The sequence below is a fragment of the Ornithodoros turicata genome, unplaced genomic scaffold, assembly GCF_037126465.1.
Source record: "Ornithodoros turicata isolate Travis unplaced genomic scaffold, ASM3712646v1 Chromosome25, whole genome shotgun sequence".
Classification (NCBI taxonomy): Eukaryota; Metazoa; Arthropoda; class Arachnida; order Ixodida; family Argasidae; genus Ornithodoros; species Ornithodoros turicata.
In genome coordinates this window covers 2,235,544-2,245,948 of record NW_026999346.1, presented here as the reverse complement: position 1 = coordinate 2,245,948, position 10,405 = coordinate 2,235,544, and the positions used below count along the sequence as shown (strand labels likewise).

Sequence of the window (10,405 nt, the reverse complement as noted above, 5' to 3'; positions counted from 1 at the left end):
CAAGTCCACCACCTCGAATGATTGCAAACACGTCAAGAAGTATGTCATGACAAGGTGAAGGCACTAGAGCGGATCTTAGCGGTAGGCAGACTGACGAAAAAGAAGTCCAACTTTAACCTGGATAATCTGTATTGGGAATGCAGTTTGGATCTAGAGGACGATGGTAAATAAAAGAGATGCATTTCTCAACGAGACTATCTCTTATTTTTTTTGCACCAACGTGTACACACGCACCATGTCTTATCCCGGACCTTGTCATTTCCGTCATCATCCTTTTTGTTGTATTTTCAGTGGTCCCTCTATGTGTGGTAAATATACAATCGTAGCAAACGTGTTGAGAAACCTGAATCATGTCATGAACAAGCTACCATCGCAAATATTCTATGTGCAGAAATAGGCTACACCGAGCATGCAGAACGAATTCGGGGACTCTGTAAAATTTAAGAAGGAGCCACCATGAGAGTGAGACACATCATGTGCTTCGCTCATTGTATTCAACGATCACATGATCGATGCCGATACCAGCTCCCGTGGCATAGTGGTTAGAGTGATCGCTTTCCACGCCGAGACTGGGAGGTGGCACGGGTTCGAATCCTGTCACCGGCTGTGCTGTCTGAGGTTTTCCCTGGGTTTTCCGAAGACTTTCTAGACGAATGTCGGCACAGTTCCCCTTGAAGTCGGCCCAGGACGCATACTAACCCCCCTGTCCCCCACTCCTTCCTGCTGTCCTCTCTTCATCTGTCCACGTCTATACGCCGCTCATAGCCACAGTTGCTTCGCAGCGCTAACACGGAATTAAAAAAAAAAAAATCGATGCCGATTGGTTGAAGGAGGTTACCGATCTTTTCATTCGAGGTTCTCACCACGCCAGCGCGTCGATCTTGTTACTAGTTCAAAACATATTTTTCAACAGTAGACATTTTAGAACTATGGATCTTCACAACTATATGCACAAGAATCACAGGCTGTGTAGCAATATCCTTCCGGGAGAACGTCAATATATCTACACTCCTAATTGAATCTCCGTCCTCAGCTCACTTCGCTCAAAGTGCTCTCCACTCTACCCCCTCCGCGCCGTCGCGACGCCTTGAGACGTTTTGCCTTGTCCGACATGAAACTCTTCTCAGAATTTTTTTTCAATGGCGACGGTGGCTGACTATTCGTTCCTCTTTCCAGAGGTTGGCAAAGAGGAAGTGTAAAGGTCGTTTCAGAGTTAAAAAAGGTTATTTCCTGGGATGACGTTTTGGGCAACCCCTCCGGCTACGAACTAGTCAATTATTTGTTGCAACGTAAGACGGGGAAGAAACATTCTTGGTCCCCCTAAGTCCCGAAACTATTGCACCTGATTTCTTTGCACAGATCTCACTAGGCTCAGCAGCAGCAAGCCTCAATAGCATGGACGACTTATGGATAGATATGAGAAACCAGAGGGTGGTCTGTAGAGAGTAGACCACTATAAAAAAGCACATCACTTGAGCAAAAACGAGGCTCTCCCCATTCTCAGAAAGCTGGTCGCCTACACTCTTCACCATCCAGTGAGAAGAAAGCTTAATAGAAGACACATAATCGCGCTCAAGGTAAACGACGTGTGGCAAGTGGATCTCGCCGACTTTTCAAAGTAAAAGAGGTTCAACGGTGGCTACTGCTACATTCTTATGACGATTGATTTCCTCTCCCATTTTTTGTGCACCCTCCCACTGAAGGTGAAGCGTCCTGCCGAAATGAAAATGGCCATGATAAGACTTCGTCAGGGAGGTAATGTTCCTACATGCATCTTTTGTGACAGAGGAGGGGAATTCTACAACAAGACCGTCAAGGTGTACCAGGCATGAAAGGACTTCATGTCCTTCCACCTTTCTCCTGTAATCAAAGCTTTGCAAGCCAAGCGAGTCATAAGGACTTTACGCGACAAAATATTCTGTTATTTCAGAGTAATTAGAAATGCCCCTTCGCTTCCGCGCTTCCCAAGTCGTACACGACTATAACGACACAGAACGTTAGGCATCAGCCTCTCTGAAGTCACGCCCGAAAACAAATTTGAACTGTTAAATAAAATAAACGGGAAGCCTGTCGTAGTCTCCGTACAAAAGAAGCTCAAAGTCGGATAAAGTGAGGGTCGTACTGCAGCATTTTATTACTGATTAACTGAGCGTTTTAGATGTCGGGCTTCATTGCATGCCTTCCCAAGCAACACAAAGTGTAGGAATAATGCTGGTGCAACATTGGTTACGTTGGCCAATGTTGGCAATGTCGCTGCGACGTCCCATTCATATTGGAATACGAACATTAATTCACAGCCATTGCCGCAATATTTATGCAACATTTGATTACGAATATAAACTTTGGAAATGTTGCTGGAATAGGCATCTTATGATGTTATCCCAACGTGAAATTCCCAGCACTGGAACAATGTCGGTGTAACGCTAGAAGTTATCCATAAAATCTGTAACATTGATCCGACACTGATACAATGTTTTCTTTCCAATGTGGGGCAGTCGCCACTGATCCAACGTTGTCAGAATATGGATACGACATAGCTGTACCGACGTGGCGTTCACAGCATTGGACCAATGTCTGACAAACATTGAGGGGTCTAGATCAAATTTGTAGCATTCTTCCAGCATTGCTATGGTGCTTTTCTTCCGATGTCGGGCAGTCGCTGCCGGTCCAACGCTGTCAGAATATGGATACGAAATACCTGTATAGACTTGGCGTTCACAGCGTTGGAACACGAAATACCTGTATAGACTTGGCGTTCACAGCGTTAGAACAATGTCGGGGAAACGTTGAGGGGTATACATCAAATTTATAACGTTGTTCCGGCATTGGTACGGTGCCGTTTTTCCAATGTGGGACAGTCGCCACCGGTCTAACGTTGTCAGAATATGGATACGAAATAGCTGTATCCTCGCGGCGTTCACAGCATTGGAACAATGTCGGAGAAACGCTGAGGGGTCTACATCAAATTTGTAACATTGTTCCAGCATTGCTATGGTGCTTTTCTTCCAATGTGGGGCAGTCGCTACCGGTCCAACGTTGTCAGAATGTCAATACGAAATAGCTGTACCGACGTGGCGTTCACAGCATCGGACCAATGTCGGACAAACGTTGAGGGGCCTACATCAGATATGTCACATTGTTCGAGCATTGCTAAGTTGCTTTTCTTCCAATGTGGGGCAGTCGCTGCCGGTCCAACGCTGTCAGAATATGGATACGAAATAGCTGTATAGACTTTGCGTTCAGAGCGTTGGAACAATGTCGGGGAAACGTTGAGGGGTGTACATCAAATTTATAACGTTGTTCCGGCATTGGTACGGTGCCGTTTTTCCAATGTGGGACAGTCGCCACCGGTCTAACGTTGTCAGAATATGGATACGAAATAGCTGTATCCACGTGGCATTCATAGCATTGGAACAATGTCGTACAAACGTTGAGGGGTCTGCGTCAAATTTGTAACATTCTTCCAGTATTGCTATGGTGCTTTTCTTCCAATGTGGGGCAGTCGTCGCCGGGCCAACGTTGTCAGAATATGAATACGAAATAGCTGCACCGACGTGGCGTTCACAGCGTTGGACCAATCTCGGACAAACGTTGAGAGGTCTACATCAAATGTGTAACATTGTTCCAGCATTGCTATGGTGTTTTCCTTGCAATGTGGGGCAATCGCTACCGGTCAAACGCTGTCAAAATATGGGTACGAAATAACTGTAGCGACGTGGCGTTCACAGCATGGGAACAATGTCGGAGAAACGTTGAGCGGTCTTCATCAAATTCGTAACGTTGTTCCTGCATTGGTACGGTGCCTTTTTTGCAATGTGGGGCAGTCACCACCGGTCCAACGCTGTCAGAATGTGGGTACGAAACAGCAGTACCGATATATGTGTTTCACAGGAACGTTGGAGAGTCTACATAAAATTAGCAACGTCCTCCAGCATTGGTTTGCCTGTTCTGCAGTTGCGGCCTCTCTCATACAGTAGAGTGCCTTATGCGTGAATGGGACAACTGATTTATCAGCCCCGAGCAAGACAGATCTCCGGAACAGGATGTTCCATGACACACTCAAAAACTGGTTGCAGGTAAATTCGGAGGTTTACAAAGGGTTGCACAGATATGTTCCACAGATTTGGTGCCCCTAGATATACATTTTGAAAAGTTTAAAAACGGCAGTATGCAGTAGTAATGCACTAAACACAAAATTACACATGAACAAAGCAATAAATCTCCTTTTCCACCGCGAAATATTATTTGCGTATTTTTTGGCTACTTTTTCTCCCACTTTGGCGGAATCAGGGCCTCGCATCTAGTAACCCTGGAGCGGGGATCGGGGAAGCCGCAGAGGACGGCCAGCCAAACCGGACGCCATTCTTTGCGTTCTCCTCAGATTATAATCGTCAGTTGAAGTTAATTTTGCTTTTTCTTGGCTTGGTTTGGAATTGAATCGAGTTGTGCTGGTAGGATAACGTCTGTGATGTCGCTAAGCACAAGTCTTCCTCACAGTGCTGGGAGGTTGTTACGACGGAGATTACCGGCGCTGCTCGCAAGTCCATCGTGTGCGGTTTAGGAATGATCTGTAGAAACAGCAGGTATGTACACGTTGAACTTGAGTCCATCTTTACATTTACATTTGTAGAGTATGCAAATAGAACATTGATTCATGGTGTGCTTCCAAATATGAATTCAGCGTTGTTGCCAGTTTCAAATTTGTTCGTGGGGCAAGTGTTGTCATTTGTATTTCAGCAGCGAGTGTGATACACGAATGAAAGACAGATGTTGAGCAAAGGTCCAGCCTGTGCACACTATATTTACGCTTCTTTTCTTTCATAATTATCTCTTCGAATTTATATTTTGCGTTTGTTCACATTTATGCAGGCGTAGTCGCAAAGAAAGAAGACAAAATGGACGTCGGAACGACGCGGCTTCCTGCAAGGTTGGAGTGCCTTTCAACAAGTAGGACGGTCAGTTAATTTTCCCCGTTGTTCACGCTAGAGAGCATGGAAGAATGCAACAGTATACTAAAGAAGTCTTAGGCGTGTCGAGTTTTTCGGCAATTATGTTCTTTTGTCCTTATTTATGAATATTTTGAGGGAATTCTTATTTGTGCAAGAAACACGGCAGAAGCAACACTTATTTAATAACAATTAAAAATGTAGTTGCGTTTAATTAGTATATTCCCGGTACGTTAAATAAACGATGTCAGTAGGCTGTAATTGCTGCACTTTTGAACATAATTGCTTTGCTCATAAATGCTTTGAAGGCGCAGCATATCTTCAGTTTCTCTTGAACCGTAAAAAAAAAATTCAGTCCCCTTATTTTGACGTGGCGCCATTGAACATTGAAGTCACTGTGATGTCTCCACCAGTGCTATGATGTCCACATTGAAATATTTAAATTTGACTGCACATGAGCAAGAAGAAAATTGTATCTTTCGTCTTTTTCAGGCATGAACATCAGTAGGCAACACACAGAAGGCATGAACATCCTCATATGTGAATAAACCATTATACTCACAATATTTCATTGCCTTGCATGCTGCATACTACGACACTAGCTATGCTCAAGCAGACATGTCGTTGCATCGTCGGAATGCCACGGGGAAGACGTTGGTGTAACGCCAGAACAACGTTAGAACAGGCGTAGGAACAGCATAGGGGCGAATGTTGCTCAAATGTCGGAACACTGCTGGCCACATTATATTGGAACAATGTGTGGGCATACATTGCACTAACGTTGGAACATTGTGGGATCAGATGTTGCTGTAACGTCCGAGCAGTGTCAGTGCAAACATGGGACCAACATATAGGGCCGGCCGTTGCTGAAATATCTGAACACTGCTGGGCAGATAATATCGGAACAGTGTGTGGGCATACATCGTACTGACGTTGGGACATTGTTGGAAAAGACGTGATCTAACGTCGGAGCAGTGTCAGCGCAAACGTGGGACCAGCATATCGGGGCAAATGTTGCTCAAATGTCGGGATACTGCTGGGCAGATCATATCTGAACAGTGTTTGGGCATACATTGCACTGACGTTGGAACACTGTTGGAACAGATGTTGCCCACATGTCGGAACAATGTTAGGACAGACGTGGGACCAACCTTGGAACCCTAAAATATTGTCGTGATTCCAGCGTCGAGTCGCATACGTTGTAAGGATGTGGTTGTTACGTCAGAAGAAACATTGCTTACCAATGTAGATGTAACATTAAAGGAGGCGACATTCCCACACTGTTCCAATGTTGGAATCCCTCGTTACTCCAACATTGAAGAGTGGAAAACACAACGTCAGTCCAACGTTGATGCAACATTTCGTGTTACTTGGGTTTGGCTCAAGACACTGTGCATATGGCTGGACTCTTTGTCGAGGACGACTAACATTTGAAAAACCATTACAACATTTCATCTCTCAGTCCAAAACAACACTTCGAAGTGACGAAGGGTGGAAAATACTTTAACCTGGTCAAACAGATCAATACCGACCTGTTCCAACAACCGCGCCTGATGGTACCTGCCGTCGAAATTTGCGTCATTTTCCTGTTAAACTGGTCCACTTATTTTAACTCATATCGGCCCTGAACGACAAGAAAATGTACAATTATGAGGTGAAATTTAGAAGGTAACATTGCACCTGAAAAAAGGGGACGCTGGCACATTCCCTGTTTTGGAATACGAGTGGTGGCTTCAGACCACACCTGCCATCTACGTCTTACACAGTTGGAAACCAAAGTGCGAAGCTTGTGTGCTGGAAGTTTGAATGCTCACTTTGAAAACGTTCACCGCAAAAGGGTGCATTCCAAATTATGCGTCGTCCTGCTCGCCACGTCCGACTTTCTTAGCGACATCCAATCGAACCCCTACAGATTCCGCCATTACGATCTGTCTCATTCGATGCTCTCCGCGGATGGTCAGCAAGTGCGCTCCGAGTACGACTTTAACAGCGACCTCGTCAAAATTCGCTACTTTAACATCTTGCAAGAACTGGGTGAAAAACATTTCAAGTAGAGCTACGACTGATTTACGAGTATAACAAACAGATTCCTTTTCTATTTCAACTTGGACGTGAACAAGTGTTGTTCTCCTTCACATTTGAATGAGTAGCGAGAAGTGAACATGCGTTTGTAAGTACGCTTCGCTAAAGCCCAGCGGCACACGGTCACTGTCCTCTTGATTTTCGAGTGTCCCAAGCTCGTGCATCGACAAGGACTGTATGATCACCTTTCCATAGAAAGGTATGAGAGCGACATCTTGGAAGTCATGTTCCTGAACCCCGTCGCTTCCTCCATGCTGAAAGGCACTGGGGCTTCCAACAAGCCTTCGTTTTATGCAAGCCCAGCTATTTAATCATCAATACAGGAGAGCGAAGAAAGCGTGGCCAGCTCTGGGAGCTCTACCTGAAAACGATGGGGCTGCGGCGTTTTTCGACAGTTACGGGCTTTCCCCATCAAAGCAAACCTTCGAAGGATTTTACTAGTGGACGAGTATACTGACAAGTGTATTCAATCGCTTTTTCATCATACTGCGGACTTTTTTTGTATCTACGTAGCCATGCATATGTCGAAATGCTACAGCTTGAAAAATTGTGTATCCATGTTTTCCTGTAACCTCGAGGAGAATGACGAAACAATAAAACGTCTCCTTGTGAGAGAGCTTGCTTTGTAAAATAGCCTATTTATTTTTCCCAACATGCGTAAGATGCTCGCGAGACGATCTTCCAATGTTCTGACCCGACACTCTTCACCCTGGTCCCCGTGATGTCAGGGGAAGTGTGGAGAAGCCAGCACCAACCGACGATGGGTTGGTTGAAACCTGCACTGATGAGGCACGGGTCCACTGCCTCTCCTCATTTGTACTTTTCCTACAGCTCGAGCGTGTAATCAATGAAACACTTCATTTTCTTTGCAGTCTTCTCACTGGTTGTGAACAGACTTAAGGGTCATGTCTTGAGAATCGAGCGGAAGTCACACTCGCAGCCATCGCCATGAATATGATTACATAATCCCAGCAAGTCCCTATACATTCGTGTTTGCACAAAGGTTGCAAACCTCTGCTCAGGCGTCATGACTGAGACAGTATGAGAGTACAACCTTGTTTTTGTTACAACCTTTATCGTGAGAGGTTGCATGAGAGAGAGAGTTAGGCTCCTGCTTTGGTTTTGTAGCCAGGAAGACAGCCCAAATACGGACGAAGGCTGGAGTCTAGCCAATGGCTGGGGTTCGGTGACCAGAGTCACACCACAAATAACGGGTTCTCAGGTGATCGCCGATCCGCAAAAAGAATATCTTCGAAGAAGGCTTGAAGGTGAGGGCCAGGGCTATATCTCCCGTCCGTAGCCATTCGTAACCTGCATAGATAGGGGAGTGAGAAACACGTGTTTTATTTTGAATACAGAGACACGCACAGTCTTCTTCAGTCACAGAGTGATACTGATGATCCATCTTCTCCATCTTCTTTTACGAGGCTAAGTCCTTCGCAATGTACGTCGAATGGTACCGTCCGACAGCCGAGAAACGGGCGTACCAATCAGTCCATCCTATGTTTTTGCTCTGAAAAAAGTTATCGGTTATAGAATGAATAAAAAAATGAGGGAAAAAGCATACCTTTAGACAACAATTCACAGCAGTTGGTGCAGAAGAAGAGGGTGCTGCCAATCTCCCAAAATACGTGAGGTGGGAAAAAACTGACTTAATCCAGGAATCTGTACTAGGGAATCATCTGGAACCGTGATGGAAACATTCTTGTAATGGGCGCAGATCCCACGCACCATCTCCTGCAGTTGCCCCATAGAGATCTCTCTTATATTGCCAAAGCCCACTATATCTATGACGTAACGAAAAGCAGTGATGACAAGCTTGTTCCGGGGACTCTCCTTCTTGAAACATTCATTCTCCAGTTCTTCCCAAGAAGTGTGGATGTGGGGACAACTTTGTAAAGCGTGGTAGCTGAACATTTCCACGTATTGGTCAGAATGGTGATGCGAGCGCAGTGCGCACTCCATTTTGTAGAGCGTTTTCAAAGAAATGTACGCAGAAACGAAAGCGAAACCAAAACAGAGAGAGGAGAGAGCGAAACGGAAACTCGGTGCTGCAGGAAGTGTGCCAGCTCGCGGAGGGATGACCGCGGGCTACGTTGGTGAAGAGGGGACTACGAGCACGCACATGCACATGTGTCAGTCGAGCGCTGGCTCTTGTGGGGAGAAGGCGTGCGGTCATTCGCTCAGCCATCGCAGCGCCACGTCAGTTCTGGCCTTGCTTTCGAAAGGAGTGGACGTTCCGTATCTGCGGGGGAAACGTGAGTGATTTGCCGTAGTCCTTTCCCGCTGTTTTGCGTATTTTTACCGCACTCATATTAAGCCTTTCTTCGTGCTGTCAAATGTTTAGCATTTGCTGTAGCGGTTAGGTCTTTTCCCCGTATGTCTGGATTTGTTTGGCAGTGACTTCTACGCCGTCAACTTTCGTAGCGTTGTGCGTCCTAAGCCTTTTCTCAATGCTGTGGCACGTTTAGCGGTGACGATACGGTTTGGCTTTATTGCGCGCCTTAAGCCTTTTTGCCAATGTGTTTTCTCCGTGGTGCCGTATGTCTAGACTTGTTTTGGTGTCTTCCTAGTATTTTGTTGATGTTTTCATCTTGTGTTAGCTGTCAAGTTTCTTAGCGATGTGCGGTCACGCAGAGCTCAGTGGTCGTCTTAAGCTTTTTCTCCGTGCTGTCGCATGTTAGCATTTGCCATAGCGGTTAGGCTGTTTGTCCAATGTTTTGTATGCACTCTCGCATGTTTAAACTTGTTTAGCAGTGTCTTTCTTGTTGCAATTTTTACCTGCCTGGTGTGGACATGAGTTAGATGCTCCCCAATTAGTGTGGTGACTCCATAGATGGTCCCAATTATTGTGGGGCGTCCCAATTCGCTCTTATTGCTAATTTAATAGTGTCGACATTCCCTGTGCCTTGCCGGCCGCCAGTGGTCAGTGCTTACTACTAGAGGCCTGATATCCCAGAGCACCCACTTTCAAAGACATGGTACCGAAGAGGGTTCTGGAGTATGGAACGTTGAAGGAGAGGCAGTCGACAACATTCTGGCTGCACTCTATCATCGAGATATTCGGTGATAATTCGGAGATAGTCCACCTGGTACTTAAACAACCTAGTCTGCAACATTTCGACAACATTGATGTTGCTAGGGATTGCAAGGTGCAGCATGTCGACTTGAGAGGGATCGCTGCGAACATCCTGTCTCAGGGTCGGCGGGGGGGAGTCTGGTAGACAAGCTGTCTGCGTGGCTGAGCTGATGGCACGGTGAGGGAAGAAAGTGGGTGGGAGAGGAATGAGGCAAGTCAACCGGGAAGCCTGTTGACTTATCTACCTACCTGTGGCTTGGTGGAGGCAGAACAGCGAATTCCATGTCCAAGCTGTGCA

The 10,405-nt window shown here is 45.9% G+C and overlaps 1 long non-coding RNA gene across 1 annotated transcript; it reads left to right on the top strand.

Annotated features, from left to right (window-relative positions):
* Window positions 1–4,502: 4,502 nt before the first annotated feature.
* Window positions 4,503–5,499, top strand: LOC135373479 (uncharacterized). Its single transcript, XR_010416483.1, has 3 exons — window positions 4,503–4,583; window positions 4,870–4,955; window positions 5,439–5,499. It is a non-coding gene; the product is annotated as an uncharacterized LOC135373479 (long non-coding RNA).
* Window positions 5,500–10,405: the final 4,906 nt, after the last annotated feature.